This window comes from Pinus tabuliformis, chromosome J, assembly GCF_031772625.1.
Source record: "Pinus tabuliformis cultivar Carrire ecotype Pingquan chromosome J, CPIR1, whole genome shotgun sequence".
NCBI classification, from domain to species: Eukaryota; Viridiplantae; Streptophyta; class Pinopsida; order Pinales; family Pinaceae; genus Pinus; species Pinus tabuliformis.
Window position 1 is genome coordinate 523,882,413 of NC_142295.1, and position 10,278 is coordinate 523,892,690.

The following is a 10,278-nucleotide window of genomic DNA, read 5'->3' on the forward strand; positions in this document are numbered from 1 at the left end:
GATAGTTGAAACCATATGAAGATAAAACTTGACCACATTCATCAACATTAGAGTCTGATGTATTCTTTGCTTTCTTTTGTTTGTGCAGGGATATAAGCTTGAAGTCACTGCTGCCTTTTGGATAGCTGAAGAACAAATTACATAATCTAGAGCTGGAGAATAAATTACATAATCTAGAACAATATATTAATTATTTCTTCTTCAAAACAGGGTTTTGAAGAAGAATCAATCTCTGACATGAGACGAAGTCTAACATCGGCTCCATTTGGGATGGCAGCTGCAGCTTCCTGGAGGTGCCAAGAACCGCAGAACTTTGGGAGAGCAGACAGTGCCTCCATCCATTGGGAAATGGAGTCATTAGTAACACAACTGAAACTAAACTCAAACTAATTTGGTCTCAAAACTGAAATGACTGAAAAAACGACTTAGCAAACTAAAACAATATGCTGCCCTCACGGATGCTTATTTATTTACAAAGCTACCCTAATCTGCTGTACAAACAATAGATCAGGTAATGCTAAAATGCCATATTAACCATTCAAGTAAACCTGAAAATGATGTAGGTTGAGAAAACTTCCACCAGGACACCGATGTCATTGCTGGCAACCCTTCATGCTCATAATGACCCTGGTCACGGAAAATACAGCCTGATTTATCAATCAAACTGAAAAATGTGCCCATGTATGCCGCAATAGGATCACGGACACCGGACTCTGTTGGCTGCCCCAACTCTGCAATGCATACTTCCAGCTGCACATTGTCAATGTAAACCTCTATAGGCAAGTCTATTATTTCTTGTTTCGATGGAGGAAGGATTTCCAAAAACTTTTTAGGGTCTTGGAAATCGTATGACTGGATTTTCTCATCTAACCATTGAATCTCATCTTCAATTCTTTCAACAATTAACTCACACAATTCAATTTTGAAAGACTTTAAAGATTTCAACAAATGAAGCCAGGTACTGTAAACATCTTCATCCAATTTAGTAGCTGCTAATAAATTTCTTATTTCTTCTACAGCTTCACACAGGGCAGGGTCTGCCACATACCCTTCCATTGCATGAATGGATCAACAAGCGTTGGAATGTCTGGATCGAGTTGGAGTCGCCAGGTGAATGGTTCAGCCTGCGTAAGTGTCTGACTGTTGTCCACCATCAGCATCAGATCTGCACCTTGACTGCATGTACTGGGACAAGACAATCAACAAGTTGAATGTTCTTCCCAGTATGGTCGCCACTATGTTAGCGCTTGAGATTTCACCCTAGGCTGAAGAAGGTAAACCTTCAAGGCAACATCAAACCATTTCACCTCGTATCTAGCCCTACGGGGTATGAGAAGGCTCTCTTCGGTCTATCTCCGTAAAATCTTTCAATAGGATGAGCTGACCCAATTCGGAACACTGATATTAGGCTAGTAAACTGATGAGGAGGGTTGATTTGGGGTTTTTGAATTAAATAACGGGGTTTTTCTGGGCTGCATGGGCAAAATCACAGCTTCAAACAGAGAAATATAATGAACAACACAGGTTGACGACTGAGGCAAGGTAGGCAAGGAATTTAGCATCAAATCTGGATTTTTAAATGGGATGGCAAGACTGGTGAGGAGCTAAGGAGGGCAAATAATACTTTGAATCCTCCTTAAACAGAAGAAAACATTGAATTGAACAAACTTAAAAGTGGAGCATGGCAGGCATGAATTCTCACTTTAACACTTCATTTGTTCATTTAGATATGATCATGTAGTGAAATGGAACATAACAGATTACATATGAAACACAAGAAACACCTATGCTAAATTAACATACCACAGGGATCTCAGATGTTAGAGCTATGAAATTTCATTAAGAATCTCTGTCATTGACTGTACAATGAAGCTCAGTTTCTCCTCCAGCTCTCAGCACTCAGAAACTCTCCCCTGACTAACTCCCTCTTTTTAATTACAAATGATTATTTTTATAAACTATCCTAAAACAAAAACAACAGATCGACCCCACCATCAGGGCGCTGTTTGAACTGCAATTACAAAAAATTAGAAAGGAGCGTTCATCTATTCTAAAATAAAACAGCATCTCCCTAAAAATCCTACGATGGCCGACACATGGAATAACAGCTGGAGCGCAGCTACCTTTAAATCACTAACTGAGGTCTTGAAATAGGAAATCGGTTCCTGAAGATCAGCGCATACATATCCAGCCATTCATAATTGCCACTATTCATCCGCATAATCGCCTTTGCTTGCCTAACCGCTTCAGTGTGAGGACCCAAAATAGACTAAGTAATTCGATTTCTGTGCTAGGATAATTATTTGGCTTTTGACTTTTATTCTCCCTCAAAATGTCATGACAAGTGTTTCTGTTGAAGGCACGTTCCCGTTCTAAAAATGCAAAGATTTGCATGCAGTCGACATCCCGGGAGAAGAAGATAACTCCTTAAAATGAGGCAATTGGGTATACTAGAAAAGCTTGTAGTCTTCAGAAGCTTCTAATGATTTCCAGCTTTAGCATGAGAATTTCTGCAGTTCATGCCATACACACAAAGTGGATATCGGATATATGTTATCACAGAATATTTGGAGAAATCTCCCCTCCCAACTTAAATAAAATGGCGTATTTATAGGTTCCGGCTCTGACCATTCACCGCCAGAAAGCAATGTATCAAGCTTTACAACTGGATACGCAGTACATGTTTTCTCTTTCAATATACCTGCACCAGCAAGAATCAATTGCCCACGACAGATAGAAGCAATGGGCTTGTTTGAATCAGAAGACCGCTTGACCAATTTAAGAACGGATTCATTTAGAGCTAGGTACTCGGATGCCCTTCCTCCAGGAACCATCAACCCATCATACATGCTTGCATCAATGTCATCGAAAGATGCTGTCGAAATAAAATAGTGGCCTGGATAATATTCATTTTTAGGAACACGGTTAAGATATGCAATAGATGAACCATCTGAGGCAAAGGGAGGATAACAAAAACATTGAACAAAAATCCTTTTCTAGGCCTCAAATAATGAAACGCAATTGACCGAGAATTTCCAGAACCCACCACTAGAGACTGTTTTGAAACCTATGCTAACTTCGCCTGCAACCATATATTCCATAAATGCATAGCGGTCCCCATGGATCGTAGAACTGCAACTTGCAACAAACTTCAACAGATTTAGAAAAAGCCCGCAATGATGTCTTAGTTTTGTTTTTGTTTTTAGGCAATTGTGATGACAAACCACTCAACCTGTCTGCTAGAGTAGAGGTAATGTTGCCCGAATGAAATTTATCCTGAGACTCAAGCAATGTTCCATGACAAAGACATAGAAGGCTGCGCAAGACATGTAATCCATATTATTTACAGTTCCGTACAAAAACCAAACTGTCTATTGATTGTCTTCATCCTTTGACAACAGAATCCACAGATCAATTTCATTCTTTAGTTGAACGAGCTTCAAACAGAACACAGGTATGGGGCTGCATTTGGTAAGTGAAAAAGCTTATTCCCAACATATCAGTAGCTGTCCCTTCCATTGAGAAAGTTTCTGGAAATGGAAGACTTGTATCAACCAAACGGTGCCATAACATTCCATCAGGAAGTTGAGGCAGGGTAGCACTAGTTGACGCTGGCTGAGAGTTGAAAGCAATGTACAAATCGCCTAGAGTTGATCTGGATTAGGTCCACGCCAGTTCAGATTTTCAATCTTCGCAAAAGTTTTACGTTGAAGCAAATCTTTTCGACGGGTGCGGAAGGAACTAAGAAATCCAATAAACTGAATAGTGTGAACAGCAAATTCAGTTTTCACAGCATACCAATTAAAGGGTTTCCTGTCATTTAAATGCATTGATCCTTCCTTTGTCTGTCCATATTCATCTCCCATGTTTAGCACAGGCACTCCAAGTGATATGAATAGAACGAAAAGGAAATTTCGAATCTGTTTCAATCGTGTTTCCAGAGCCAGATGATTGTTCGTGTCACCTTCTTCACAACAGTTCCAACTTAATTCTGTTGAATATGTTCCATAACTGAAGCTTACTAGGTCGACCAGAGATAATCCAACGTTATGGGTAATAAAGTTGAAGGAAAAACTAGGACCTCGGCCATCAGTAAAAAGATCTCCACTGCCACAAAGCCTGGTTGAAAAGTTGCTTAATTGACCTTTGTCGCCTCTTAGAAATCTTCTAATATCATCATGGAACCTGATATTTAGCTCTGCCCACTTCTTCCAATGTGGAAATTGGATTTCCTTGCACGATGCCATAATTGGCAAGCATGGATCTGCAATAATTTTAACCCTAGAAAGAACAGGATCAAAGGCAATGGCCTCTATCAATGGGGGTCGACTTAAGATTTCCTCATGTGGCCCTCTCATTAGAGATGAAGAATTGCAAAAGCAAAAACCATCAATATGGTACTAATTTACCCAATGGCGCAGACTGTCTAAGATCATATTTTGTGCTACTGGGTGGTTGCAGTTGAATAGATTGTCAGTTTCAGCAACAACAACCTCATTGTTTTCACCGAGTACGTAATATGATGAGTTATCAATTCCACGGAATGACAATGTTTCAGGTTCTGCATCACCCTTTTTAGCAGTCTGTGTGTAAATGACCTCCAGTATTACCTCGATGCCAATTTTATGACATGCTTTAACCATTTTCCTAAGGGAACTGCTCGCTGAAATGCCATCTCCCAATGGTCCATAGCAATCCATGAGTGCAACTGTAGAGAACCTCTGTGCCATGATAGTTGAAACCATATGAAGATAAAACTTGACCACATTCATCAACATTAGAGTCTGATGTATTCTTTGCTTTCTTTTGTTTGTGCAGGGATATAAGCTTGAAGTCACTGCTGCCTTTTGGATAGCTGAAGAACAAATTACATAACCTAGAGCTGGAGAATAAATTACATAATCTAGAACAATATATTAATGATTTCTTCTTCAAAACAGGGTTTTGAAGAAGAATCAATCTCTGACATGAGACGGAGTCTAACATTGGCTCCATTTGGGATGGCAGCTGCAGCTTCCTGGAGGTGCCAAGAACCGCAGAACTTTGGGAGAGTAGACAGTGCCTCCATCCATTGGGCAATGGAGTCATTATTAACACAACTGAAACTAAACTCAAACTGATTTGGTCTCAAAACTGAAATGACTGAAAAAACGACTTAGCGAACTAAAACAATATGCTGCCCTCACGGCTGCTTATTTATTTACAAAGCTACCCTAATCTGCTGTACAAACAATAGATCAGGTAATGCTAAAATGCCATATTAACCATTCAAGTAAACCTGAAAATGATGTAGGTTGAGAAAACTTCCACCAGGACACCGATGTCATTGCTGGCAACCCTTCATGCTCATAATGACCCTTGTCACAGAAAATACAGCCTGATTTATCAATCAAACTGAAAAATGTGCCCATGTATGCCGCAATAGGATCACGGACACCGGACTCTGTTGGCTGCCCCAACTCTGCAATGCATACTTCCAGCTGCACATTGTCAATGTAAACCTCTATAGGCAAGTCTATGATTTCTTGTTTCGATGGAGGAAGGATTTCCAAAAACTTTTTAGGGTCTTGGAAATCGTATGATTGGATTTGCTCATCTAACCATTGAATCTCATCTTCAATTCTTTCAACAATTAACTCACACAATTCAATTTTGAAAGACTTTAAAGATTTCAACAAATGAAGCCAGGTACTGTAAACATCTTCATCCAATTTAGTAGCTGCTAATAAATTTCTTATTTCTTCTACAGCTTCACACAGGGCAGGGTCTGCCACATACCCTTCCATTGCATGAATGGATCAACAAGCGTTGGAATGTCTGGATCGAGTTGGAGTCGCCAGGTGAATGGTTCAGCCTGCGTAAGTGTCTGACTGCTGTCCACCATCAGCATCAGATCTGCACCTTGACTGCATGTACTGGGACAAGACAATCAACAAGCTAAATGTTCTTCCCAGTATGGTCGCCACTATGTTAGCGCTTGAGATTTCACCCTAGGCTGAAGAAGGTAAACCTTCAAGGCAACATCAAACCATTTCGCCTCGTAGCTAGCCCTACGGGGTATGAGAAGGCTCTCTCCGGTCTATCTCCGTAAAATCTTTCAATAGGATGAGCTGACCCAATTAGGAACACTGATATTAGCATAGTAAACTGATGAGGAGGGTTGATTTGGGGTTTTTAAATTAAATAACGGGGTTTTTCTGGGCTGCATGGGCAAAATCACAGCTTCAAACAGAGAAATATAATGAACAACACAGGTTGACGACTGAGGCAAGGTAGGCAAGGAATTTAGCATCAAATCTAGATTTTTAAATGGGATGGCAAGACTGGTGAGGAGCTAAGGAGGGCAAATAATACTTTGAATCCTCCTTAAACAGAAGAAAACATTGAATTGAACAAAGTTAAAAGTGGAGCATGGCAGGCATGAATTCTCACTTTAACACTTCATTTGTTCATTTAGATATGATCATGTAGTGAAATGGGACATAATAGATTACATATGAAACACAAGAAACACCTATGCTAAATTAACATACCACAGGGATCTCAGATGTTAGAGCTATGAAATTTCATTAAGAATCTCTGTCATTGACTGTACAATGAAGCTCAGTTTCTCCTCCAGCTCTCAGCACTCAGAAACTCTCCCCTGACTAACTCCCTCTTTTTAATTACAAATGATTATTTTTATAAACTATCCTAAAACAAAAACAACAGATCGACCCCACCATCAGGGCGCTGTTTGAACTGCAATTACAAAAAATTAGAAAGGAGCGTTCATCTATTCTAAAATAAAACAGCATCTCCCTAAAAATCCTACGATGGCCGACACATGGAATAACAGCTGGAGCGCAGCTACCTTTAAATCACTAACTGAGGTCTTGAAATAGGAAATCAGTTCCTGAAGATCAGCGCATACATATCCAGCCATTCATAATTGCCACTATTCATCCGCATAATCGCCTTTGCTTGCCTAACTGCTTCAGTGTGAGGACCCAAAATAGACTAAGTAATTCGATTTCTGTGCTGGGATAATTATTTGGCTTTTGACTTTTATTCTCCCTCAAAATGTCATGACAAGTGTTTCTGTTGAAGGCACGTTCCCGTTTTAAAAATGCAAAGATTTGCATGCAGTCAACATCCCGGGAGAAGAAGATAACTCCTTAAAATGAGGCAATTGGGTATACTAGAAAATCTTGTAGTCTTTAGAAGCTTCTAATGATTTCCAGCTTTAGCATGAGAATTTCTGCAGTTCATGCCATACACACAAAGTGGATATCTGATATATGTTATCACAGAATATTTGGAGAAATCTCCCCTCCCAACTTAAGTAAAATGGCGTATTTATAGGTTCCGTCTCTGACCATTCACCGCCAGAAAGCAATGTATCAAGCTTTACAGCTGGATACGCAGTACATGTTTTCTCTTTCAATATACCTGCACCAGCAATAATCAATTGCCCACGACAGTAGAAGAAATGGGCTTGTTTGAATCAGAAGACCGCTTGACCAATTTAAGAACAGATTCATTTAGAGCTAGGTACTCGGATGCCCTTCCTCCAGGAACCATCAACCCATCATACATGCTTGCATCAATGTCATCGAAAGATGTTGTCGAAATAAAATAGTGGCCTGGATAATATTCATTTTTAGGAACACGGTTAAGATATGCAATAGACGAACCATCTGAGGCAAAGGGAAGATAACAAAAACATCGAACAAAAATCCTTTTCTAGGCCTCAAATAATGAAACGCAATTGACCGAGAATTTCCAGAACCCACCACTAGAGACTGTTTTGAAACCTATGCTAACTTCGCCTGCAACCATATATTCCATAAATGCATAGCGGTCCCCATGGATCGCAGAACTGCAACTTGCAACAAACTTCAACAGATTTAGAAAAAGCCCGCAATGATGTCTTAGTTTTGTTTTTGTTTTTAGGCAATTGTGATGACAAACCACTCAACCTGTCTGCTAGAGTAGAGGTAATGCTGCCCGAATGAAATTTATCCTGAGACTCAAGCAATATTCCATGACAAAGACATAGAAGGCTGCGCAAGACATGTAATCCATATTATTTACAGTTCCGTACAAAAACCAAACTGTCTATTGATTGTCTTCATCCTTTGACAACAGAATCCACAGATCAATTTCATTCTTTAGTTGAACGAGCTTCAAACAGAACACAGCTATGGGGCTGCATTTGGTAAGTGAAAAAGATTATTCCCAACATATCAGTAGCTGTCCCTTCCATTGAGAAAGTTTCTGGAAATGGAAGACTTGTATCAACCAAACGGTGCCATAACATTCCATTAGGAAGTTGAGGTGGGGTAGCACTGACTGACACTGGCTGAGAGTTGAAAGCAATGTACAAATCACCTAGAGTTGATCTGGATTAGGTCCATGCCAGTTCAGATTTTCAATCTTCGCAAAAGTTTTACGTTGAAGCAAATCTTTTCGACGGGTGCGGAAGGAACTAAGAAATCCAATAAACTGAATAGTGTGAACAACAAATTCAGTTTTCAGAGCATCCCAATTAAAGGGTTTCCTGTCATTTAAATGCATTGATCCTCCCTTTGTCTGTCCATATTCATCTCCCATGTTTAGCACAGGCACTCCAAGTGATATGAATAGAACGAAAAGGAAATTTCGAATCTGTTTCAATCGTGTTTCCAGAGCCAGATGATTGTTCGTGTCACCTTCTTCACCACAGTTCCAACTTAATTCTGTTGAATATGTTGCAGAACTGAAGCTTACTAGGTCGACCAGAGATAATCCAACGTTATGGGTAATAAAGTTGAAGGAAAAACTAGGACCTCGGCCATCAGTAAAAAGATCTCCACTGCCACAAAGCCTGGTTGAAAAGTTGCTTAATTGACCTTTGTCGCCTCTTAGAAATCTTCTAATATCATCATGGAACCTGATATTTAGCTCTGCCCACTTCTTCCAATGTGGAAATTGGATTTCCTTGCACGATGCCATAATTGGCAAGCATGGATCTGCAATAATTTTAACCCTAGAAAGAACAGGATCAAAGGCAATGGCCTCTATCAATGGGGGTCGACTTAAGATTTCCTCATGTGGCCCTCTCATTAGAGATGAAGAATTGCAAAAGCAAAAACCATCAATATGGTACTCATTTACCCAATGGCGCAGACTATCTAAGATCATATTTTGTGCTACTAGGTGGTTGCAGTTGAATAGATTGTCAGTTTCAGCAACAGCAACCTCATTGTTTTCACCGAGTACGTAATATGATGAGTTATCAATTCCACGGAATGACAATGTTTCAGGTTCTGCATCACCCTTTTCAACAGTCTGTGTGTAAACGACCTCCAGTATTACCTCGATGCCAATTTTATGACATGCTTTAAGCATTTGCCTAAGGGAACTGCTCGCTGAAATGCCATCTCCCAATGGTCCATAGCAATCCATGAGTGCCACTGTAGAGAACCTCTGTGCCATGATAGTTGAAACCATATGAAGATAAAACTTGACCACATTCATCAACATTAGAGTCTGATGTATGCTTTGCTTTCTTTTGTTTGTGTAGGGATATAAGCTTGAAGTCACTGCTGCCTTTTGGATAGCTGAATAACAAATTACATAATCTTGAGCTGGAGAATAAATTACATAATCTAGAACAATATATTAATGATTTCTTCTTCAAAACAGGGTTTTGAAGAAGAATCAATCTCTGACATGAGACGGAGTCTAACATGGCCGATGGAAAAAGACCTCAGCAAATGGATACAACAAAAATGGTAGCCCAAAGGTCATATTGAGCTCAAGCTGGGAGCTAGAGGCTTCTTCACAGTAATATTCTCGAACCTGCAAGACAAAGAAAAAGTATTTGAAAACGGTCCTTACTTTTATTAGAATGTTGGTTTGTTTATGAGATACTAGGAAGAATGTTATGACCCAGACAAGGAAAAATTCTAGCAGCCATGGTTTGGGTCAGGTTATTTGGTCTCCCAATGGATTTTTGGGACCCAGAAATATTGGAGGGCATTGGAAAGACGATAGGAAAATTTTTCAAAATAGCAGAAACGACCAAAAAAGGAAGATACACTTCATATGAGAGAATATGCGTATACATGAACATAGTTGAAACTATACCAGACCCAATGGAACTAGAATACCATGAAGAGGTATGGGCACAAACTTTAGTCTATGAACATATCCCATTTAGATGCAAAAGATGTCATGAGTATGGTCACCTATTTAAGGAGTGTACAATGAACCTAGAGGGAGAGAACATGAACAAACAATAAAGTAAACATC

The 10,278-nt window shown here is 39.7% G+C and overlaps 2 pseudogenes; both read right to left on the bottom strand.

Moving 5' to 3' along the window:
• Window positions 1-3,338: 3,338 nt before the first annotated feature.
• LOC149228049 (isoamylase 2, chloroplastic pseudogene) lies at window positions 3,339-4,730 on the bottom strand (annotated as a pseudogene).
• A 3,401-nt stretch (window positions 4,731-8,131) lies between these two features.
• LOC149228050 (isoamylase 2, chloroplastic pseudogene) lies at window positions 8,132-9,459 on the bottom strand (annotated as a pseudogene).
• Window positions 9,460-10,278: the final 819 nt, after the last annotated feature.